Source organism: Protopterus annectens, chromosome 5.part1, assembly GCF_019279795.1.
Source record: "Protopterus annectens isolate FY-2018-M chromosome 5.part1, PAN1.0, whole genome shotgun sequence".
Taxonomy (NCBI): domain Eukaryota; kingdom Metazoa; phylum Chordata; order Ceratodontiformes; family Protopteridae; genus Protopterus; species Protopterus annectens.
The window spans coordinates 88,845,197-88,872,056 of record NC_056736.1 but is presented as its reverse complement, the minus strand read 5'-3'; the positions used below and the strand labels follow the sequence as shown (position 1 = coordinate 88,872,056).

Sequence of the window (26,860 nt, the reverse complement as noted above, 5' to 3'; positions counted from 1 at the left end):
TGCACATATAACAATGCATGCTACACCTGTACTACATGGTATGTCTGGTGCGTGTCAACAGTTCACAACTAATGTAATATACACGTCTCTCACCATTCTTACACAACTAACGTAATATACACTTCCCTCACTAGTCGTACACAACTAATGTAATATACACATCTCACTATTCTGTTCACCCTGTGCATCAGACCATTTGAGCATGTCCCTGCGCCGATGGTGTGGATGACAAGGATGCGTCACAGGCTTCATCATATGCACAGGGTGATAATGTGTGCCAAGGGCATAGGCTGCACCAATGGGCCGGTGATATGATTGGACATGTCTGTTCAATATGCATGTGGGTGTTGTGGTGCCCTACAGATGTACTTGCTGTGTGCGTGTATGTGTGCACACAGTTATGCCTTTTGTGAGGCCTACACAGGGGTATTATTGACAGCTCCAGATTGTACAGACCAGGTTGTACAGCTCACTGTGTCTGGCCACGGCCACGTGACCTGTGCCTGCCAGGGGTTGCACGGGCACTACCAGGTGGAGGTACAGATTGGCTACTGTCTAACGATACATGTCCACTGGAACCGTGTCCCTGCTGGGAACGTCCAGGGCCACGTGTCCTGCTGTGTCCTGCTGCACTGCTAGTGCTTACTGGCATGGGTGTGGGCATGTGAGGTGGCACACTCACGTCTACCTGCACTAGATGGTGTAGCTGGCCTACGTCCACGTGGCCTACGCCTCACTCCTACCAGATGTTCCAGCACAGACCGCTCACGCTCGCGGATTGCCATGCCACGGTCAAGGATTCTGACCATGTCACCCAACCGCCTGTCCAAAACATCAGCAATCTGCTGTTGAGCATTTGCCAATGCCTGGATGTTGTCATTTAGGGTACGGATAGCAGCCCTTTGCAGCCTCTGCCCATCTCTGTTCTGCTGTTCAGCATGTGCCTGTGCTGCCATTACAGTCTGGAACATGCGTTTGGTGATACCAGCTGCTGCACTCTGTCCTGCAGGTGCATGTCTGCCAGAGGTCCTCCTATGAGCAGCACTAGCCACATGCCTGTGTGGCACATCTGCAGACATTACACTGACACCATGGTGTGGAGACACACCTTCTGTAGCCACCACACGTCCCTGTTCCACGCTAACAGATGCTGACTGTCCTTCCTCTATGGCCACCGGTGATGCAGTATGTGTTGGCAGCAGAACTGTGTGCGGGGAAGAGGGGGACATAGCTGGGATGGCAACCATTGGCACAGATTCAGCCCCTGACAATCCTGCCTGTACCTCATGCATATGTTTATCACTGCTAGTATCTGTGGTGACACTAACATCAGATGGACCGCAGGAGGGTAACGCACCTATATCACCTGTGAATGCAAAGAAAAACTCTAAATTACAATAGACACACACAGACACACACACAGACACAAAGCATGCATGTGATTTGACAGACGGCATGCAGCATGCCTGTGATACAGCAGACGGCATGCAGCTCAGACATTACTAGTGTTAGTAAGCATACCCCCTGGAGTGCACAATACAGCAAGCAGGTGTCATATCAGTAGCCATGCAGTTCACACAATCATGGTAGTATGCATGCATCCCCGTGATGCACCATGTGGACCAGAACAGGATAACAGTACATATGGCTGACGTGACCTTGACATGTAATCTGCTGACGTGTGCATTAACATGCATACATGTCTGACACAGTAGTGTCCTGACATGTACAGCGTTGTAATGGCCATAACATTGTGGTGTTGTCTGTATGCCCTAGAGATAGAATGCATGTTTAGCAGATGTGCATGGAAGGGTAGTGTGAGCCGTCTACATTGCTCTGCAGTGTGAAGTACAGACACTGTGCCATTGCATGCTATCAAGAGGTGTCTAAATTGCTATACAGTATGTACACATTGCATAGCCATAACTGCATGCATACCCATGACATAACTGTGGATTGTGACCCACGATGCTGAGGTGTATACACACCACACCATGCTGTGTCATGTGACAGGTAACTGGAGGACCTTCAGATGACACCCCTGCACAACAACTACAGAGTCTTAGCTGCCTGGCAACCATGTCCACATGTAGCGGACCTGTCAATTCACCATGTCCAGCATGACATTGCTGTACCACACACACGAGGTGCACAGCTAACGGTGATGTCCTACAGCAGCAAGGGAAATGTACAGTATCTGTGGCCTGATGTGGTGTCAATGTCTGTGGAAGCTGTAGAGGTGACTACTGTCATGCTATGACACAGGCGTGATGTTCAACACATCTTATATGGTAGACATCAGTGACACCTCCACTGGCTGTGCACAGGCTTTTAGGATGTCCAGTGTACCACAGCAACTGTATCATCGGTCAACTAAGGCTATAATTGGACCATGTGTGGACAATGTGAAATGGGGTGTATACACATCACATCTACTGTGTGGCTATGTATCTCTGGCCATCCCCTATGGCCATGTGTGCACATGTGTTGGACAAATGTGTGTGATGGCCGTCTATCACACGTCTGTGTTGTCCCATATGACATACACCCATAGATGTCAGATATGTCACCATCCACACCCATAGATGTCAGATATGTCACCATCCACAAGGCTGTGCAGACAACAGGTTGTATGTGGGGTATGGGTTATGGGATAGTGTGACATTATTGCAGCCAATACTCTACGTGTCTGGGACATGTCAGATGGCACATCGCAATGTGTGCACCCATTGCAGGGGCATTTAACACCATGGTGACTCCTGTGGGCTGCCCATATCACAGCTCACTATGTGGTACTGTTTGCGTACCACACATGTTGTTCCACTGTATAGTACATATGCCTCCATTGTAGAACACCTTCACCATTGTATGCACAGCTGACCACACATGTAGCGATGACAAATACTCTGGTTTCTTGTCGGTGTGTCAATTCGTTTGTATATATTGCACATGGGTGGCCTGTGTGAATGATGGGTGAATCAACCTGTATATCATGAATGGAACGAACATCAAGTGTACAAGTGTTAACTGGCCACATGGCAAATAGATCTGTGCTTTTACATGCCTGATACTGATGACAGTCTCACCTGCAATGGACTCATGTCTGTGCGGCACGCCAGAGGTACCTGTATAGGGGTGACACAGCAGTATGAACATTATCCATGACTGTATGACAGCCACAGGGTGCACTGTGCATGTAATCACATTTACCTGTACAATAGCATATAGTATGCACATGTGTGCATACACAGGGTAGCATACTGTAGTATGCAGCATGTGTGTCCCCATACCATGCATATGTTGTTACATTACATAATGTACGGTGACACATGCACGTAAATAGGATATAGTACCCATATGTGCAGTACTGACTTACCAGGTAACTCCAGGCTCATTGGTTGGGAGACACCCACCTCCACGATGGCAGATAGTGTTTGTGGATGCTGTTCTGAGGGTGTCCCCAGACTGGCCAGTAACTCCTCAGTGTGTGTGAGTGGGGGCTGGGTTGGTGACCCACCACCTGTTCCACCTTGTTCCCTGGCAATTGCAGTGGCACGCTGTCTTGCATGTCGTATCAGGTCCGTGCAGTGTCTGCGCACCTGCTGGTAGGTGCGGTTATGGCCACCTCCTGCACAGATCCTGCCACAGGTCGTCCCACTGCTGGGCATGCTGTGGCACATGGCTGAACAACACTTTGTAGTTCTCATGGAGGTACGGGATGAGGACATCATCCTCCTGGTGGCTGTAAGCTGGAAGGGGTGTACAAGGCATTATCTGTAAGACATAATGATGGTGACAGGTCACAATTTCAGAGATGTACAGAAATACTGCTGCACATACATTTCTATGACATGTAGTACATCTGCACAGTTATCTTTGCAAATAATCATGACACTGACACGACTGACATGTTTGTGTCACACACATGTAACACCCGTTATGCATTGGATATCATCACCATATATATGTGTGTCACCTCATTATAGTGTTCATACTCCATGTGAATGCTGTCTTGATGTGGGTATGTCAGTTTGCCTGCACTGGTGTTCTTACCTATCTGCACATGCCTGGATGTGTCCACGGTAATGCTGTTGACCGTGATGATGTGTATATGTCACATATCAACACAGACACAGCCTTAATGGACTTGAGCAGTAACAATGCACACATACACATGGTAACGTGTACATGCATGTGTTTTGCCATATACATCTACATAGCACTGTACAGCTGTTCAACATCCTGCCACGGATCGCCTGTGTTGCACATGTGATAGACATGGGACAATGGCTAGTTGGACGTCATTTGCAGGGATGGTCATCAACCAAAGCATGTACGGGCAAGGTTTCCTAGCTGTAACAGACAGCCATTATGCCACCGTGAGGTGCCACATTACTGATCCAGACAGTTGATACTACACCATGTATGACTGGGATGACATGTGCAGCTTTGATGGATAGGGTTGCATGGTATGGCGGGAGTATGTCACAAGTATGGCACAGGGATCTGTCCAGCATGTGGCGATCCTAGTATTAGGACGGTGGCTGTCCATGACGTATGTCTTTCAGATCAGGATATGGACATGTAGCATGTCCATCATCATGGTGTAGCAAATGTCTTTATGCAAGGTAGACAGCATGCTGCATAGTGGAGGTGAGGATTGTGAAGGCTGGTATCGCCCATCCACGCATGGCCATTACCCCTTAAAGGTGATATGTGATCCAATATTGGTCACCCCCGTGCTGTATATGCCTGTCCAGTGATCTCCGTGCTCATGGATGGCACCCTGTCATGACATGGGTACCTCGTATGACTACCTAAGGGGCCTGGAGACGTCACCAAGTCAGGGAGGTGTACTGCACAGCACCTTCCCTTACACAGTGTCCATAATGTTGATCACAGCCTAGGTGGTAGTTAATGGGTACAGGGATGTTCACCTAGCGGTGACAATGCTGATATCATCCATCAGAATGTGCACATATGTGTCGCACCTCACCCACACAGCCCATTCTGTATGTTGTTCACTACACTGACACAGCTATTGCTCATAGGACATGGCCATTCACATCTTTACATACACAGATGCCTAACATTTGTCTGTGTGGTATGGGCTACAGTGAGGGTGGAGTACAGCACATTAACCCTGTTTTACTGTAGCTGGCACTGGTGTGATATGCACATGTCACTCTGGCACCTTTTGTAGTTGTGAGTCTGTCAACAGGCCACTGGTAGAACACTCCTGTGACATACAAGGGTATTTGTAATCAAACATCCGTACTCTCTTGTACATCTGTACTGGTAACATCTACATTGATAATGGTTCAGGGACATGCAGACCACACTCCGCAGGGTTATAGTGCAGTGCCACCCATTATGACTGTCGTCACCACTTGCAGGTTGATATTATCCAACACCCTATCTGTATTGTATGTTCATGCTAAGCACTTGTTCAGAACTTGTGGGCATGTCATGACCTACTGATTAATATATCACCCATTCCACACCATTTCCCACAGGTACACTGGCTGTCCTCATATTTTCAGCTTGCGTACGGTACAACAGCTGTTGTACACACATAACTCACATATCTTGTGAGACATGGTTGTTTATACAGGCATGTCCAACTGTCACGTACCAGTGCTATTGCCTGTCTATATGATGGATATGTCGTACATGTGGCAATAGAGCAATTGTCTCATGTACACATTCAATGCTCACCTCCCAACATATGACACTACTGCCTGTGGGGGATAAACTTATGCAGCCCTGCTGGGGGTAATGCTGTCACCAACCCTGACTGCACCTGACAGTCATGTGGGGATTGTAACATTCGCATCACACCCCACTCATCACATAGTCCCACATGATCTCCACCACAGGCCACACATACGGGGACAACTTGTGCAGTACCTCTCCATACTCTGTGTAGGCACCAGAGGCAGCCCCCATCACGGAACACAACATTAACTTATAGCCAACAGACTCGTGTGCCCATCACATACAGCCAATAGGGTGTTATAACATACACAACACACCAGTCATAGGTGACTCTGTAGGCGGGCACACTGCAGTTCCACACAGCAGGCTACACAAGGCGATAGTCGCTTACATCTTGCTGTCGGGTGACTGGTTCTGCAGCATAACCTATGCACCCATGCCACACCTCACCAGGTATGATGTGACTGTCATTCTCCATGTTAGTGTGACTGCCCTGAGATGCCACTTCACAGACTACGTTTGCAGGGACATGCAATAGCTCACCAGTCTTGTAGCCCTGAAGGTGTGGGCCAAGCTCTGGGGAGCATCATGCATTCATCCGGACCCAATACCACTGTGCAACGACTGACTGTGTCACTTCAACAGTTGCCTATGCTTCTGCTGTCATTCCACAGGCATCTGGTATCTGTCCGCTTTGACTGACCTGGTCAAACACAATGCTTTGGCACAGATGACCTGCACCTGTCAGCCCTGGGAGTACAGATCACATGTAAGGCTCTTACTGCTTCTATACTGCTTGTCTTGCACAGTTTCCACTAACAGTCACCGGCAGAATGTTAACTGGCAAGCAAGACATGGGGTCATGTGACAGAATGCTTGCATCTTCCTCTGTGATGCACGCAGGCAAGGCACACCTTATAATGCACCACTTCAATATCTCTGCAGTGACTGGGACCTGCCACTAGGCTCTGCAGAGCACACCTGCAATGACAGGTTATAGACAGACCATACCTTTCAGGCACATACCTGGACCGGCACACCCACGGCTGAGGTGTTCCCATATCCCACTATGTTGTACACACATCTGGCGAGTTACTTAGCACAATGTATCAAAGGTGGTCCACGTGCAACTAACTGTGTCCGGAACCACTCTACACATTGTAACAAGCTACAGATTCAACAACATACCCCATGGTTACCACACCTCATTTGTTGGTGTACTGGACAGTAGGGCTCAGACAGCTACTACTGATGTGTGACTGACACTACCCCACACTTAACTGGGATAGCCACTCATGTACCGACACATCTGTGAGTCATAACCTCTACTCGGCTGGATCAACCCATACACACCACCTCCAAGACCAACATTATCCTTGACATGAACACTACCAACATGTGACTGGTATTCCACACCTGGGGTTATCCCCTCATTGGTGGATTCCAAACATATGCTATTCACCCTAGTTAGCCACATCCCGGCACCACACCCTTCACAGTATACAGAGTACATGAGTACTACAACACCTACTACAGACGTCTTATGACAGTGGTAGTTAATGTCATGACACCCGTGCAGATTGACAATGCACATACAAACGCTGAAACATACCCCAGTGCACTTCATTAGCACGTACACGACTGCATGGACCATGCTATTCCACACAGAGCCATGATGGTACACACCAGATAACAGATGCCACTCTGGTGGTCATGTTCCATGGACATAATTTACAGCAACAGGTGGAGGCTGTTGCACAGTGGTGTACAATCCCATGGGTGGGGTAGCTCACTGGTCAGCCTCAGTAGGGCCACAGGATCCCTCATCACATACTCCAAGACTAGCTACGTAAACATTACTGCAACACATTCCGGGGTGTACCACAAGGCATTATGGTGGTATGTCAGTAGTCAATGGCAATACCCACATCTGCTCTCACATACAACAGTCACTCAGGAACATTACAGACCCAGGTGATGTTGGCAACATGCTGGCGGATGGATTCAATGCTAACATTACACCCTCTCACTCACTACAGGGCCACAATCCATGCAGGAGCATTGCGGTGTCCCTGCAGTCACACCTACACAGTACTAACCTGCACTCTATATGTCCTGGGACACTGGCCCCATGTCACCTTCCAAAGTCCCAGGCTGTGTTGTCCACAAACCTCTGAACGACATGTCTCCCCACCCGGCCACCATATTCAGTAATAGCCTTGTATCAGACATTGTGGCCCCTGAATGGCACACAGCAACATTTATCACACTCCACACAGGTGGCGCCACAATGCACGAGTGGGGCTATAGTCCTACACACCTGACTGGACTGTTCTGCACGGCTATGGGGCACATCATCATGGACGTCATTTACAGAAACATTGTTGGGCTCTGGTCCTTTGATGCCACCCGGGTTGGACTTTAGGGCCAGAGCATGGCCCCTACACCTGGTGGGCTCCTTTCATACAGTTACCATGGTAGTTGATGACGGTACGGGGGTCCACACATCCTACATTGTCCTCTCAATGCCTTTCAGCACCGTTCTCCATTCTGGTATTGACAACATACACATCCACCTACATATAGTACCAAATGTCTCAGGATGTTATGCATTGTGGCTCATGGATAGGACACACACAATGAGGGTAGCATACCATAGTACCTACTGCATTTCAGTTACACTTGGCATACCACAGTCGTCAGTCATAGGGCCCCTCATGTTCAGTATATGCTTCCCTGAGGTACAGGCTAGCACAGAGTGACTTTCCCTGCCTAGCTTTACAAACCTCTGCACACAAAGCGCCATGATTGATCCACCAGCTGATACTGGCTCCATCCATACGGGTGTCACTGTGACAGATACCTGATATGAATATCATGGCCTCCAGCTGCATGACACAAGGTGCATGAACATCACCTTTGCATTACACCATTCACCCACTGACTATCACATAGGTGGTAGTCCCCTACATATATGTCACATTGTACGTGTTCATAGTACACACATATGTCGCACCCATTCCTGTGGTTACCATATAGCCACTGTGGCATGGATATCCTTCTATGTGGGCACAGTTATCTGTACTAGGTGTGTAGCTGGTACATAGGCACCCATTGTACCTCTGAACTCCAGACATCTACACACATTCAAGGGGTCCACCACCCCGTTCAGGGTGTACCTTACACAACAGCTACATCTTTACATATCACAACATTAACACGCCATGACGTTTATTGAGCTCCGACAGTTAAAGTATGCGGCTGACATACGGACACCACGTCTGTACACATTTGCATACTACATACTCAGGGGTGACCTCTGCTGAACAGATGGGGACCATGTCCACAACAATATTAATGGATATACTCCACATACACGACATAAGCAAAAGCCACTGTGAGCAACATGCTCATGGATATGTGCACACACGCAACGATGAGTGGGATGTGCTTGAGGGTTACATTCTCAAACCGGACACTCACCATGCTTTGGAACATGAGTCCTATGTACATCACGCAGGGACACTCACTAGCACTGTTCATGTGATACCTCGCTTGGTGGTTGGGAGACACATGTACGCCAGGGATCACTGCAGTGGCTGTACTGTGTAGAGGTGCAGGTAACACATGGCTCTGCTGTTCACAGGACACTACCCTAGAGAGGTGCCACTGATGTGAACACTGTAGTGTTGCTTGCACATAGACTTGCCAGACTGCGTAGTACCCCACTATGAACCTGTGAAGCTATTACATGTCCTTTGTTTATGGTTACTTGATAGCCCTTCCATTCAGATTAGCTATCATGCTATTACACTGTCCTGTGCCTACAAGCCATATGTATCCTGTTATTGTACATGCCAATAGACGATACCTTTGGTATGCATGATATGCCTGTTATGCTGTGTACAGTATCTGACATATCTACCTACAATACTATACATTACACATATTTTACATAGTATCTCATAATGCAAAGCATACTTGCACAGCGGGACCACCTTAGACATGTCATTGTCGTTATATGCCCATACACATTCCTGCTATGACAGTATATCATCATATATTATCCCCTGCTATGGCACGTACTTGTTGGACATACCCTACCACTGACAGCGGGTTGTATGGAATTGTTCTGTTTAAAGCCCTCGTGTAGCATCCCTTGTGGTGTCTCTGATGTGTACCTTGTGCCCACTGCTGGATGCACGGTTTCTACAAGCGTTAGTATGCTCAGCATGACATCACTGCATAAACACCTTTTCCCACTTTATGCATTGCGGACACTTTTAATACATGCAAACCAGGCTATACATACACTAAATAATTAATACAAAACATGCTATACATAAACGTACATACTGAGTGTTCTACATACCTTGTTTTCGTTCCGAACTTTCATCTCTATCTCTCTTACACTGCTTAAACAAGTATATGGTATGAGCATATGGTTTGAATGTCTGGCAAATCATCCTTATTTACGTCGATACCTGTAACATGTGGATTTCCTGCCGCCAATTGGTGTTCCTGAGTGACTAATTACTTGCACATCAGCTGTGCAGCTACTCCATTCGCCAATTACACGGCAACAGTGGGGTATAATTGATTTCTCCACTTGGGCGTTGCCCATTTGCCCTACCTTCGTGGAGACAGCCTGTATTGTGTTTTGTTGTGTGTAATTGCAACTGTCCCCCGTGGATTGTGTGTGACAGCTAGAGTATGTGGTTCAACATGTGGGTGTACCTGTCATCCCAACCGTCTGATAACGGACTATTGCAAACAAAACCTGTGACATCGCCATTTGTTCCATTATACAACGGCTACAATTTTGCATGGCGCCTTTAATTGCGTCTCTCACAAGGTATGTTGACGGTTCTGCAGATGTAATTGACTGACTGGATGTTTGTGCTGTAATTACAGTCTGTATTGCTACAGTTTCTAGTGTGGGGGATGTCGGTGGGTGTACGTAGCATATACAGGTGTGTGGGGCTTGCATTTCTACATATTCCATATATATGTGTGTGGGCTCCGTCCGTAATTAAAGAGCTATCAGTTAGTAGACTTATGTTACGGGATTTTACATTGGGCCGTTGTTAATTGGTTTCTATATAGTATGCAGGTGAGGTTGATACTTCCGTACCCCCGGAATTGCAGCGATATGTAAAGGGATATGTCTAAATGACAGCTATCCCGTGTATTTCTGTCCCAGATATTTGCAGTCATTGCAGTTGTGTTGGTGACAGAACCTCTTTGCCATGGGTTGGCACCTTTTCATATGGACATTGTGGGACACTTGCGGGACACACATCGATGTTTACAGGCCGACACATACCCACGGTCAGTACATAGGATAGCACATACTTTTATCCTCAATACATACTTATTGTTGTAGGACTTTGGCTACTTATCATATTGCATGTAACATTTATGTTTCTTACATACAGGCATAACTATTTAATGCAACTATTACATAATATATGGGACATAATAATGTCCTACAATCGCGGACAGTTGCCCTTTGTAATGTTTTATGTCAGGACACACTAGCCCAGGGCGGGGCTGTCCCTCCTAATGTGGGACAGATGGTAACCGTATGCCTACGGCTAGCTATACCCACACCTACCATAATGATCTACCTCCGAGTTGGCACTAACAGAAACATGATGCGGACACACACACACACACACACACACACACACACACACACACACACACACACACACACACACACATTACAGTCACACGGAGACACACACATACACAGACTACGGCACTCACAAACACAGTTGAACACAGTACCTACGTGGACCGCAACACCGGCAGCGGTAACTGAATGTCCCTTCATATCGTCATAATATTACTCGCGGTTGTACTGTTCCGGTACTGTGTTCTTTCGGTCTTTCAGCCTCGTGGTTACACGTGTCGGTATGTTACACATTCCATAGTTGGCGGTATTGTATTTATTTGTACCTCCAAGGTGATATGAATGTCGTTGACCTATCTATATATATTTGCAGATATCGTTGAATCCGTATATATCAACATATATCACTCTATCACTCTTTCTATCTGTATTATATATATGTGTATATGTGTGTATATATATATATATATATATATATATATATATATATATATATTTATTTATTTATATATATATATATATATATATATATATATATATATATATATATATATATATATATATATATCTGACGAGGAAAGTGACAGGCAAGCTACACCTTTCATTGTGTACTTGGTGTATACTGTTTCCTGGACTCCGCACGTTTGTGTCTGTACTTGTCACATGACATACGTGCTGTAGGTTAGGGTTACCAACTGTCCCACTTTGCGAGGGACAGTCCCTCTTTGGGCAGGTGTGTCCTGCAAAATATCTGTAAACATGGCAAATGTCCTGAGAGTTTAGACATACTTATTTCCTATAGTTTATGTAATAGTTGCATACAACAGTTATTCTGTAGCTGAACCACCTATATGTTACAGAAACAGAATATGTAAATAAACATTACTAGAATAAGCTTTTATCTAGGCAAAACAGTGAAGTTCTGATTTTCGTACTGTCTGGGTGTGTGTGTCGGCCTGCAGACATCTGGCGTATGTCCCACATTGGTCATTTAAAGGGGTGGCAGCCCTACCATAGGTACATCTTGGCTAGAAATACTGTTTGGTGATTGAATACATGATTGCATGTTCTACTCCTGGCAGTGGTCGTTTTGTCCTTCAGAGCAGGCACTATTAGTACAGGGATGAACAATGCTGGTTTCACCTGTGCTGGAAATCATTGATCGTGATCTGCGCGATATTCGGAGAAGCTTATCCCTGTTTCGCGCATATCCGTATAGTCATATTTAAATGTCGCTTACCAGCAGTGGGCAACACATATTCCCGCTAATGTGTGCTAAACATGATCTGATGACCTGCATCCGACATGCATTACTCGTGCCTTCGGGATTATGTTACATTCCTTGCAGGACGTGTGACCGGGAACATGCACAACGGTCACTGCATTTAACACTTGGACATCTGGGATTTGTACACGTGTTATGTCGTTTTGTTTGTGGAATGTACTACGGCTGTTACTCCATACTGCACTCACATGGGTAACTCAGTTAATTTACATATGCATGAGTCCAGTTAATGGTATGTCCATGTGATGTTTACTGGATGTGCTCCGGCATTGGGTATGTGTGTCACAATGAGCCACACATGATACTGTGCTACACCTTCAAACGACCGTAGGTGGAGCATGCTGGGGTGACGAATACCTGTCATGGGTACACCCCATGCCTTGACACAACATCCATGATTACGTTATGTGGAGCCCCTCATTAACGCAGCAGGGACTCCATGCTGAGTGTGTGCACAACAGTGCTTACACACATGAGCTCCCACGATTGCCTCTGCTGCACTAAGCTACAGTTGGTTACTCGGTGTTGTGGTGACAGCGGACACTGTTTGCCCCGTTTGGTGTATGGCCTCTGACAATCGGCCGTGTACCTACCGATGTACCTGGGAACCTATACACACAGCACCACCATATGCTGATAGGCGCATGTGCTGTTCAGGTGTTGACATTCTGTGTTCCAATAGCTGTTGTGTGTACAGTGTTTGAGGGCTGCCTATGTGGGATTCACACAGTGGGCCACCTATACATTACAATTTACAGGTGGTCGTGTTTGTGTGCCATCCATTTTACTGTGTGTGCAGGTGGAGAGGTGTGTCAGTCCGTAGGGGCCTGCACAGTCAGAGTATGTGCTATACGTTCCCTGTTTGCCAAGGCGTTGGCATATTGGGCACGCCTCCATCTGCCTTCTGGGGCTGGCACAGTGTGGTCGTGGTCTGAATCCCTCTGTGCCTGTGATGGCCTTGGCAACTGCGGTGGACTATGAGGGCCTTCACCATGTTGTCCCTGCTGCAGCTGTTTCCGTAGGATCATATTATGTAGCATGGCACATACTATGACGATGTGGGCACACGTGCCTGGAGAGTACTGCAAGGCTCCACCAGATGTGTCCAAGCACCGGAACCATGATTTCAACATCCCGAACACACGCGGTATGATGATTCTGGTTTGTGCGTGTGCCTCATTATGGCATTCTTGCATGGGTGTGTGTGCATTTCTGATGGGAGTTATCATCCATGGCTCCAGTGCATAGCCAGCATCCCCCACAAGGTGGCCATGTGGGATTCCCCCCCTGACAAATACCTGATACAGCTGTGAGGCATGCCAGATATGGGAGTCATGGTTGCTTCCATGGCTGCCAGCACACACATCCATGATAATGCCCTGGGCATTGCACACGACCTGGCAGTTGATGGAGTGGAATCCCTTGCGGTTTATGTAGCGCCTACCATGCTCACTGGGTGGTGACTTGATTTGTATGTGCATGCAGTCTATCGCACCCATTACCTCCGGGTAGTGTGCCACACGGTGGAAGTAACGCATATTGCTGGCCAACTCCTCCTGAGTTTGGGGGAAGTATATATGCTCATTGGCATGTGGTAACATGGCATCTAAGAACTGGTGTAGTACCCTGGATGCTGATGCCTGTGAGATCCCCATTATATCTCCAGTTGGCCTTTGAAAGGTACCTGTGGCTAGTATTCGCAAGCTTGCACATACCTTCGTGTCCACTGGGATGGGTTCCCCTCTGTTGTTTCTTCTTCTCAGGCGTGGCCGGCACAGCTCCAATATTTGCTGTAAGATGTCCCTGTCCACCCTGTAACGCTCTGCTATCTACAGATCATGTAGCCCCTGGTAGGTTACCCTTGGTCTGAACGCTCTTCTCCTCCTCCGGAGCCTACGGTGGTTGTTGGCATCATCCTCCACAACACTGTCAGTCTCTAACACATGCTGATGAATCACAGCTATGGCAGCTCCCAACATGTACATTTTAAAAGTTCCTCGTGTGTTTACACCTATGGTGCAGTGTTTGGGAATACACAGGTGTGTGTAGGGTGCTTTCACACTTTATACTATTGTGCTGTGAACACCGATGATGTCATAGGGTGTGTATGTACGATTGTAGCTACAGGGTATCTTATGTGTTTTACTACCGGAACTACTATTGTGGTGCCTTTGGTGTTGAATTACATTTGCCTGCGTGGATTACCTCTTGACCTTCCCTTTACATTTCTGCACGTTCCACCTACCATTTTCTGGCATGCATCCAGCAGCCTGCTTTCATTTGTATTTTCCTAGACCTGACTTGTCTTGGGTAATGTGTGCTATTGCCGGTCTACTGTCTGTTTGCTTTGCTCTGCTATGACAGATCTCCTATCTTTGCAATCCAATGCCTCCCCTATCCTGTTTTGCAGGTTTCTGCGAGCAGACTTGTCAGCTGCCGTTGATTGACCGCCGTGAGTTGATTGGTGTTAATTGCTCAGTAGTACTCCAATTACCCTACTTCGGCATTTCCTTCTTTTCTTCCCCTGATCTTCCTGTTTGTGGCGTGTGCATCCGCTTACCGGGTTTCGGGCACGTTTTCCTCCCCATACACATGTGCTTTCGGGCACCATGTGTGCTCTCAGCTGAACGATTCTATACCTTCCTCCCCACCCCTGTCCTGCAGCTTTGCATAGCAACAGCCAGGCCAGATTTGCATTGCTCCAATGTGCTTACTGCTACGGTGGCACACCCCTCTGCTGTTGTCATGTATCTCCTATGAGCCACTCCTCGGTGTTATAGCGCTGTGCCGTTTGGTACAGCCTTCATCCGGCGGAACATTTGCGATTTAGTATTACCTGCCTCATTTGCATGGCATTGACTACTAATTCATAGTTACCACGCCGAACACTGTCGCAGGTCCTTAGCAACCTTTGCACCTTGGTTGTGGTGTTCCATGCCTACCATTACGTATTATGGTGAAAAGCTGATTTGTATTACATTGCGATTTTATGATATTTTTATATATTTTCTTTATGTTCCTGTTTGCGCACACATTCCCTGCGGTTGTACTGTGCGTTACTGTGGACATGACATTAAATGTTGTTTTTTTGGTGTTGTGCATCTTTTCTTATGCCATTGGCTGTGTATTTAGCCATCGGCATATGTTAACTTTGTAATACATGAGTCTGGTCCGCTTCCATAACTCCGATGTTCTGTTTGGGAAAATGTAAACTTTGTTTTTTGGTTTACATTTCCCTTGGCTTATGTTACGCCTGCACCACTTCATGAATCGCTATCGGCCTTCATTTGCATGGTGCAACACTGTGCATGGGGTGGTTAGCATACCTATGCCGAGGGCTGCGCAGTTCTGGCGTACGCCGGTAGTGCACGTGGAACTGGATCGTAAATGAATCGCTTGTCGGCCATATTTGGCGTTATTCCGCCTATGCTACGCCTGCGCCTGGCGCAAGCTTCATGAATCCCGGGGAATGTTTGCAATTTAACTGACGAAAAAATTATTTGAATTCTGCTTTAGGGTATAAACATACGTATGCAAACACTTCCAAGCAAAAATCCTAAAGATTATCACTCAGTTTTAGTAGATTTGCCTTTGCATAATTTCTGAATACCAAGATATTGGACTATACTTCAGGGTTCAGCCTTATGGTGACTGCGATTAGCTTGTGGTCTGATTTGAGTAGGGAGGAAGTTACTGTTAGTGGGGAACAAAGCTGCGCCATATTGGTAAGGTCAAAATCCAGGATTTTATTACCCCTTGTTCGGATGCAGATTAACTGGCCCAAGAGTTTGTATTGATTAAGTCTGGAAATTTCGGGGCATATATATATATATATTTGAGGATGTGTAAGTCTTCCAGTTTATGGAGGGGTAGTTGAAATCTCTCTGGAGAATGGTGTTTGGTTTAATACCGAAAGACTCCATACTAATTAGGCAAGAGGTATGGGCTGAGAGGGACGTACAAGGAGTCCTATAGTTGGCTATAATATGATAAGGGCTTTTGTTAGTAGTAAGTTGGATGTGGAGGAGTTCCAGGTCATTATCTTTGTCTAACTAATCTGGAGAAGAATTTATGTAGACACTACCACCTTTAGTACCTTCATCTAATGCGCTTGGACTGAACATGTGATAGGCATTGAAATCGCACAATAATGGAGTGCTTTTAATAGTGCTGAATCATGTGTCTGTAGTGATGCATTTATGGGTGTTTTCCAGGGTAAGGAGTGTTTGTAGGGAGCATAGTTTTTGTAAGACTGCTGGCATTGAGCAGCGATATCTTAATGTTATACATAGATGCTTTAGAAGACTGACATTGACTGAAAAAGGCAGTATTGGGGTAGATAAGTTTAGCAAATATACGAAAGCCTTGGTGGGAGAGGTGCAGGCCATCCTTTGCAAACCAGTTAGGATCGTCTACCATGTCTTCTTAGGCTGATATATGTTGTACTTCCCTTGAATGATACCAGATGCTAAGTCAGTTGTTGACATTAATAATCTTTTTTTGTTTGTATTGTGGGATTTTTTTCTTGGTGATGGTAAAATGCTGCTCAAGTCTAGGTTCATACTGGCCTCAGACACTTATTTAAAGAGATCCATCTTGCCTCTCTCTCAGTTTAGTGCAATTAAGTACTACTTAAATCATTTACACCAAAGTGTACTATGACTCTGTCATTTATAGTTATGATCCAGGGACTTGAGTGCGTGTGTCATGTGTAGAATCCTGGTGCACTGTGACCTACTTCTTGTACATCCTGGTGAGTGGCTTATAGGCTTTTTGACATATTTTGAAAATAATTTAGTTTTAGTTTCTTTATATTTTCAGTTATGTGTCTATGTATTATATTGTTCTCGACTTATAGTGTGTGGAGGCTTTTTCTTCATATCTGAAAATTACCTTTTCCCAACAGGGTTAACCCAGTTAACAAAACATATATGCTTAAGTAAATAAATAGCCAGTCCTAAAGTTAAATTGTTTTTGAAAGCAGTGCCCTTCTGAGATACTACTGAAGGCAAGGTGCCCCATCTTGAGAACTCAATTTTGTTAGTGAAAAATTAACTTTGGCACTGTTTAAAACAGTCAGTTAAGGTCATATGAAATTCCTATCCCAGTAAACATTGCTCCTGATAGCTGTTACATATGGGATATCTGAGCTGTAAACCATGTTGGTCACAGAGTATTACAGAGTCTTCCACAAAGACATTCTGTCACCAAGGACTAAATCTTCCTTTATGCTTAAAGTAGTTTCTGAAATAACCTTGAACCAGACCATTCAACTCCCCTGTCTTCTTTCACAGACCCATAGCAAATAGAAATGGGTGTTTGCATCAGTTCATGTGCGTAGACAACTCTAGCATTATCTAGACAGAACTAAATACTTCAGGAAATGCAACAATTTTTAGTGTTCACAATGCCAGGAAAACAAGGTGTTGCCTAGTAGTATTTAAACAAAACTTCTTAGGATTGCTAATTGACTGTGTTAACATCTATTATGATCACCATGGGAAAAATTGCAAGGAAAAGTGGCGCCTTGTTGCAACTCCAGCATCAGTCTTCATTAGGAATGTCTTAGTCCAAAGTACCTATAAAGCAACCTTCTCTGCTCCAAGCCATACCTTCTTTACACATTACAAATTGGATTTTGTATTTTAGACATTGAGCAAGTTTTGCTGCTGCAGTCCTGCAGAGGTCTTTCACTCTGCACTTGATGTAAAGGCCTGTGCTGCTTTAATGCACATCCATTCAGAGATGAATCCTACTACTACAGAGGTTCCTACAGCTGTGTGATAAGTTTGCCATAACAGTAAATATTGGAGTATGGAGTGCACCACTGTAGTGTAAGCTGCCCCTGTATGCCCTCTTCCATTTTACCATGTAAGCCTTGGGGGTGAGGGACTTTGCCTTTCTTTTCTTCCCTCTGTACTTCTACCTTCTCCCCATCAATGTTCCTTTAAGGGAATATTTCTGTATGCAGTTGTTCCACAACCTCTTCTGCAGGCCTACACCTACAGGCATACTTTTTGAGAGACTGCCTTCCACATCTTTACACAAAAAGGAATGAAAGATTGCTGTTGGTTGTTCTCCCTTTCCTACTTTGTCTTCCACAGAGGGATGGGAATAAGACTGCTGTGGCAACTGCCACACCACTGGAATACTTGGCTATACAGGTGAATATCTGCCTGCAATTAATTTTAATGTATGATAAATTATACTGCTGCAGTGATCCCTATGATGTACTTTTCTATTCATATGCTGCTGTATTCATAACACAAGGGAATCTGCCTCTGGTGACTCTCGTATGTCTGGCCATTTTACAAAAGATAGATGCTACCACTAGGGTATGTGTGACATCCCACATCTCTCTCTGGACATCGGGTACAAAACGGTTGTCAGCACACATCTTCCTCAGAACTTTTCTGCCACCTGTGTGACTGCCAACGGTCATCGCTACATTGGAACAGTGATCCCACGTGAAGCTTTCATCTACCCCATAGGGGTTTTTGATTATCCTTTGCTACTGCAGTTGGGTTTCGTGTCAGGTAGAAAGAGCAAGTGTAGGTGTAGAAGGCAAATGCGACATAGATACACATGAGCTCTGCCTTTTTTGCTTAGGCCAGAAACACGATCACACTACTTGTAGTATTTATTAGGTCTTTGTTCCCAAAACCCTCAGGAGTCGCTTGGCTGCCCTAAAACTTTATTTAGAGAACTAGCGTCTAAAGCGGTTGGCCGAAGTGATGAATCTGACATTCGGCCCCTTGGATGAGCCACCAGTCAAAATGGCCAAAAGGTCTAGGCCCGAGCCGACTGCTGCGCCCTGTTCTCCAGCCATAATTCTTGAGGCTGGTGAAGGCCTGGAGTCCAAGCCAGAATCCTCTAACCTACCTTTGACGGGTACCCAATTGGGAGCCATTAAGGAAGCCAAAGGCACGTCCCAGAGGGAATTGCAGGCATCCGAATTGGTCGCTGAGGGGGAACCTAGGCTCATCATATCTGAGGGTCCGTGTGGGGTTTCGCAAACTGTGGTTCATGAGGACGTTAGCTCTGATATTATTGAGTGCTATCTGGTGTCCGGGCCTCCCACTCTTCACTGGATCTCCGATACCGCGAAGTTGGAGTCGCATAAAAATAAGAAGCAAAAAAACAAATATCTTGCTCCTCTGTTGACATCCATGTCCTCCAAACAATTTCCTGACTGCGAGGCCTTCACCCAAGGCGTTTTGAATGCTTTTTTTGTCTTATGCCAGGCCCCTTCTCAGTTACAGGCCCCTGCTGCTTCTACCCCCCAAAGGTAAGCCTGCTCCAGATGTTTCATCTGAAGAAGAGGATTCATCAGGGGATGAGTCTCTCACCTTTACCTCACAAATTGCTTCTCCTCTGGGGTACTCTTCTCCAGAGGAGAAGGCTAATGGCCCAGATTCCCCAGGTGAAGATTTTACCTTTGGGGAACCATTGCTCAAATGAAAGAATTCTTTAAGTTGGACAGCAGTCAGGTTGCAGAAACCCAGAAGAGGTATTATGACCTCTTGCAAATATAGTCTCCCAACCATCTGCTGTACCTGCAGTACATCCTGCATTATTGGATGCATTCCTGGCTGCCTCTAAAACCCTAATTCACAGCTTCCTGCACCCAAATGCCCAGACAGGTTTTATAAGGTCCCTGAGGATGCTAAATTCTTGTGTAAAGCACCCTCTGCAGACCATTCAAGTCATTGCTGTGGCTACTGACAAAACTGCTAAACTGCTCCCTTCCACCTCCCCCCTGCCCTCTGATAAGGAGAGCAGGTTAATGGAGCACCTTGGGAAAAAAATCTACATTTCTGCTACCAAAGCAGTTACAGCAATTAACTAACACACCTACATGGCAAATATTCCCTGGCCGTGCTAGCTGATGTGACTGAACAAATGAGGAACCTCCTTGACTCCCCAGCCAAGGCTAAAATATCTACCCTGTTAAACTTCTGCACTCAGGTGACAAAACACTCTATTAAGTGCAGTTATGATGCAGTAGAGGCTTCATCTATGGCTGCTGCTTTAGGGTGTGTCATTAGGAGATACTCCTGGCTTAGGTTGCAGCCTCTCCCTGATGACATTGTCTAAACTCTTGGATGCACCCCTAGACAATAAAGATTTGTTTGGCTCAGCAGCTGCTGACCTTTTTAAGGCCCTCCAAGTGAAGGGCAGGGAGTTACAGGATCTGAGACACACATTTGTCTGTCTGATCCCACGCTTCCAAAGGAACTACCCTACCAAAACCTCCTTTATCAGAAGGCCTGCCAGACAGTTGCCAGCCAAAAGCAAGAGGGATTCCAGGAAACAGTCCTCACCAGATCTGCTCCCTCTACTCCTGCTACCAAGCAGCCTTTTCAGGGTAAGCTTGGTAGCCTGTGATTACCAGGCACTGGATCCAAACACCCCACATTCCATGCATCTCTCCCTCTTCCTACCAGCTTGGAATCAGGTTACCCAGAACTCTTGGGTCTTCTCTGTAATAAAACAGGGATACTTCATGACAATACTTTCTGTATGTGGGTCGGTGAGGTCATTCTTGTGTTGCTTTGTATTCTGAAAATGGAAAAGTCTCTCCATTGGGACTCCATCCTTCATCGCAGACCAGTACTTTCTTCTGCATGTTGGATTTAAGACCTACAGCTATGCATCTTGCCTGTCCACATTTAGACTTTTCCTGATTAAAGTGCTCTGGCAGTTTTGAAGTCTTTTCTTGAGCTCAGTCAGGGTTGACACTTCACCCTAGGAGCTTCCATCATGACACAACTGTGCCTTTTTATGTGCTTCTATTCTACAGTGTATGCTTCAGTTTAGGATGGAGCTGAAGAAACTTAACCTGATAACGTTCATCCCCCTCTGAGGTCTACTTGAACAGTTTGTTGCTGGATTCTTTGTTTGAAAGCAGTGAGACTGGACAGTTTTTTTGCTGGAATCTTTATTTAATAAGTGAATTTCCAATTTCCTATCCACTGGTACAAGTTACGCTTGAATATGGTTAGGGAAGGGCTGTACTTCGCAGGGATTAGAAGAGGTATTTTATCAATGAGGTAGTTTCTCTATGTTAACTGACTTCCCAGAACGTTCTGTAGTACATTTCTTGGCATTGAGTTTTAAGCTGTGGCTTTGGCACCAGTGATTTTTCTGTTAGACACTCAGGTAAGATTGTAGTATCTTGGTAGATTTCTATGATTGCTCCTAGCTTGCAATCACTTGCAAACTTGGTAAGCCAGACTCCCTTGACATTGGCCTTGACTTCTGAAAAATAGATGCCAAAGAGGAGTGGACCCAGCACAGAGCCCTGTGGGACTCCACTGATGAGCACCTCTTTCCCGAGGTGATCTCTCCATTCCTAACTTCCTGAGTTGTGTCTGTGAGTCAGCTGGCTATCCAGTGAATGGCATAGGGGTTTATGCCTAATTCTGTAAGTTTGGTTACAATGCCCCAGTGAGGTATTGTATCTAATACCTTAACTAGATCAAAGTAGGCAGTATACACTATTTTTGCTCTGATCACTTGCACTGGTGAACTTCTCAAAGCCTACCAGGTTAAGTAGGCATGACCTGCCTCTATCAAAACCAAAATTGGTTGGCTGTAGTGTCTAAAGGTATTTTATGTCATTGTTAATCATTTTCATGATAATTTTTCCATAGCTTTGCAAATGAGTCTAGTTAGACTAAGAGGTCTGTCATTCCTGGTATTGGTTGATAGTCCGCCCTTGTTAGACAGAGATAACCACTGCAGTTTTCCATTCCAGTGGTACAAAGCCTGTACAGAGACTATGTTTTAGTAGTGACATCAGTGGCCCTGATAGGTCATATTTCAGGCTATTTAGGAGGCATCCTGGAATATTATCTAGGCCCCTCCGATCTGCATTGTTGGCCTTAGAGAGCACATCTAGTACCTGTTACCTGTTGATAATTGGATCAATTATGTTGGGTGGTATTTTCTGTTGGGCTGCTTAGGTTTGGGGGGCTGAAGTTGAAGATGAATGTGACAGTAGAAGATTGGCTATCTCCCAGTTTCATGAACATGTCTCCATTTGTCAACAGTTCAGTACACTGTTATGTGCTGCCTTTTAGGTTTCAGACATAGCTAAAGACTGGCCTTATGGTTGTCTTTGGCGCGAGACATTCTCTTTATCTCAGTATTTGCTTTGTTGGACTTTTAAGTAGTCCTCTTAGTTGTCTATTCAGTTTGATCGGAGAATTTTATACATTTTTTTTTATGGTATTACACTACCTAGTTTTAGTATATTTTTTGTTGTGCAACTTTTTAAATGTTGGATTCTACCAAGGTGGTCTGTTTTTGAGTTATTTTTGAGCTTACCTCTGGTAAGTCCAGCAACCTGTCTACAGTCATCGACATGGTTGTACAGACCTTCTCCGAATAGTTGTGCATAGGCCGCTGTATTATTTGGGTTTAGAGGGGCTTAACATTTTGACAGGTTATCGCTTACTAAAAGTTAATTTGTCTTGGAGTAGTTTCCAATTGTTACATGATTTGCCGGTGTTGCAGCAATTATTCTTATTTTGAAGGAGACTGCTTTCTAGTCTGACCTTACCAGAGAAGACATGACTCGGTGGGAGGGGACAGCACTCTCCTATATTTGTGAGTGCCAGGTCCAATTTGTTTGTACCTCTAGTAGGCAAATGCACTAATTGGTCCATGGTGTTTGGGTTTACAAAGTCTAGGAATCTCTTATGTCTGCAAATTTGCGGTTATGTAATATTCACAGTTTATAGAAGGATAATTAAAGGCCCCCATTAGTATGGTATTTAGTTGGATGGTGATAGTCTCCAATAGGTCTAAGTGTGAGCTGTGGGTTTCATGGAACAGAGAGGGTGACCTATAGCATGATAGGATATACTATGGGACTTTGTCTATGGTAATTTTGACATGGAGGAACTCCAGTGCATCATCCTATTTAACAACTTAGAGATATGCTTGTTATCCATGAAGATCAAGGCACCTCTACCTTTAGTCCTTATCTGTGCAGTTGCTGGTCAAAGTGTGTGGATGGCAGTGAAGTATTGCACTGCCAGGGTGCTGTCTGTGGTTTTAAACCGTGTTTCGGTAACTGCACAGATGTCTGCATACCCCAAGGTGAGGAGAGCTTGGAGAGAGTGAAGCTTCTTGCTTAGGCTCAGTGCTGTTGAGCAGTGACACCTTTGGATTTCCTTGGTTAGATTTTACTGTATTGGAAAGTTTAACAATTTGGCATTGCCTAAAAAGGCTGTATGGGAGAGAACGATGTTTTAGCCAATATTCAAAAGCCTAGAGGGGGCAGGTCCTGATTTCTTACTAAATTTTTGTAGCAACTGAACAACCTGTCAGTTTCAACTTTGAGTCTTCAAGTAAACTAAAATATCATTAGCAAACAGTGATTTTCTTCAAGGCTGTATGAGGGAGGACATTGTTGTTGCTCTCCGTGAGCATGCTACCATTAAGAGAGCTCATTAGGAGAAGGGGTTTTCTTTCATTGTTATTTTGATGACTCACAGCTGTGTTTTGTGTTGTTGTAGCATAAACTGTGTCTACTGCAGAGTCTGTAAAATATGATCTGGAGTGTATCCAAAATTGTATGATTGTCAGTCATGTGAGATGGTGACTGTGGCAACTCACACCACTTTAAGAGAACTCACATTTTCCAGTTTTAAATTAATTTGCATTTTATAATGGTGATTATTCTGAATAAGGTTAAAATGTCACTGTTTTAGAAAACAGAGTGACACTTGGGAGACTTTCATCTGTTGCTAGATCATCTTGTTTCCAAAAAAATAATCATCTCATGCATCAAGTACATTGTTTCTGAGGATCTTTCAGTAGTGATGATGCTTGCCCTGGTTTCTTTCCAACTCATTTACTGTAACTGGTTTCTATCTGGGGTTGCCTGTTAACTGAGCTTGTTCAGATGTAGCTGGATTCTGCAACTCTGTAATTTCTCATTGTAGGTTTGTCTAGTCCTGCACAACATGGGTCTCCCATATTGCAGGGAGTTTTCCTTGTCCATTACTCTTTCCTTCGGCCCTCATGTTGTTCCTCTTTCTTGGAGATTCTCTGAGTGGGTTTGGAGACTTCTGGCATCCCTTCCTCCTATTAATAGGTTCGACACCTCTGGGACCTCCTCACCCAATGGCTGAGGGAGCCCCCTACATTGTCTACCTTAAGAAGTCCCAAAAAACTCATTTTGTTTTGGCATGCGTCATTCACTAACTTTTAAGCAAGTATTTGATTTTTAATTACAACATCATTTTAATGTTCTATTTCTCTTAAGTATCATTAGTTTTACTTTTAATTACATCTCTGATTATACTTGAGCTTCTGAAACTTATCGCATTTAAGCTTACAGTGGCATTGAGTGCTTCACTCAGTAGTTTAGAGCTGCCTCATGCACGTCTTTAATAGTAACTGTCTTCCTTTTTGCAGCTTTGACGTTGGGCCATTTTTGGCTTGGTATTCATCAGTAGTTCACCTTTTGGAAGGCCTTGGTGTTGTTCTGTAGCTCCTTATGCCTAGGTGGTCTTTACTGTTTAGACTGAAGCTCACCAAGGGGAGTCCTTAGTTTTGGATGCAACTGATACACATTTAGCTGAGTGGGAGCCTTTAAATTTGACAAAAATACATATGACTGTTTGACTTGATGGCAGTAGCACTACCATAACTTCATTGTTCTTCTTGATTTGCAGAAGAGGTACTTTTTCGGAGCAAGGGGTCAACTGGGTGGGTACCAAGCATGACCTCATCCTGTGCTTTGCCATGGGTAACACCAGAGAACTTTGGAAAAGATACTGAATGCTGACTGATGGAGATGATAGCACAGCCAGAAATAAATATCCATTTGTTAACTGGGTGAACCTCCTGGACAACACAGTCTTTCTTCAGGAGTAAGCTGGAAGCAAGGAAGCAGTGTTTGGTTATATGTCTTGCTCAGAGTTGCAAAGTGTACCATTTAAGGGCTATGAGAGTCAATCCAAGGACTGCTGTAGTCTAAATCGAGCAGAATGTAATCTTAAACCTCTAAATCAAAGTGCCAGGCAGCTGTAGAACCCATGTAAGAAGGTTCTGTTTGAAGATTAACTAACATGTTTAGAAGATATTGTACCACTCGTATGAAAGCTCTAAGAGAAAAATTCATATTAGCAATGTAGAAGGTTTTACTGTGACCATGACTGAGACAGCATGGATTTGATTAGCAGTCCCAGTGATGAAGAAGCAAGCTGAGGAGGGATTAGACTGAACAGCTTATGTTGACCATGCTTATCTTGGTCTGGAAGGTTTTGGGGGAATCTTGCATCAGGACCTTTACTTGGCCCAAAATTGCAGTTTTTGAGCTAGCTATATGGGGTCATAAGCTTTGCCAGTGAGTGCACACACACCAACTGGAAGCAATGTATATGTGGAAATATGCTGTTAAAAACCCTGGTATAACAGACATATAGTCCACTTTCCAACCAGTGAGGCTGATCATGGTGTTAGGAGTAGTCAGAAAATCTCTTAACCCCTACTTACATGACTGTCATTATTCTCAGATCTTGTCACCATCTTTCATTTTTTTGGGACAATGACAGTTACAGAAATGAACAGACAGATAATTGATGAGGCTTTGATGGATGCAGAAGGAACATGGACCATGAGGAAGAACACCAGTGATATGAAATGTCTGTTAAAGACCAATACCCAAACTTGTCAGTGTAAGACAATCTCTTCAAGTCATTTTCAAGCTATCTGAAAGCATCAAACAGTGCAGTCTTTCTCTGACAGATTTGCTGTCTGTGGCACTAAAAATACTTTCCTATTATTACGGTAAAGTAAAATGACCCAAGTCTCTGAGTATGTATTTAATGTTAGTACACCTAGATGATGGCTGAAATGGCTCTTTACAGATCAGTATACAACCCCATGAGAGATGACAGATTACACTGAGCTGTTAGCTGCTTCATCGCATCTTCCCCAGCAGCATGGGTCTATTCTCAACTTTGGATCACAAGCAACGCACACGTACACTCTGCCTCTTTGCCACTGGCTAACATTCAAAACATTTTGGTAAAAACGTCAGGTGCTATTGGACTTGAATTATCAGCGACTCAATAACAACCAGTTGTAGAAAGTGATGTTAAAGAAAGTGTAATAGCAGTCTGAACATTTTTTTCCATTTTTAATCATTACATCTTTTATTTTGTGCCACTTTAATAGTGTACTGATACATTACACCT

The 26,860-nt window shown here is 44.9% G+C and overlaps 1 protein-coding gene across 1 annotated transcript in view; it reads left to right on the top strand.

Moving 5' to 3' along the window:
- The window catches only part of MYCBP2 (MYC binding protein 2), a gene marked incomplete in the record, with an annotated part of 5,088,083 nt that overhangs the window by 3,251,453 nt on the left and 1,809,770 nt on the right, over nt 1-26,860 (top strand).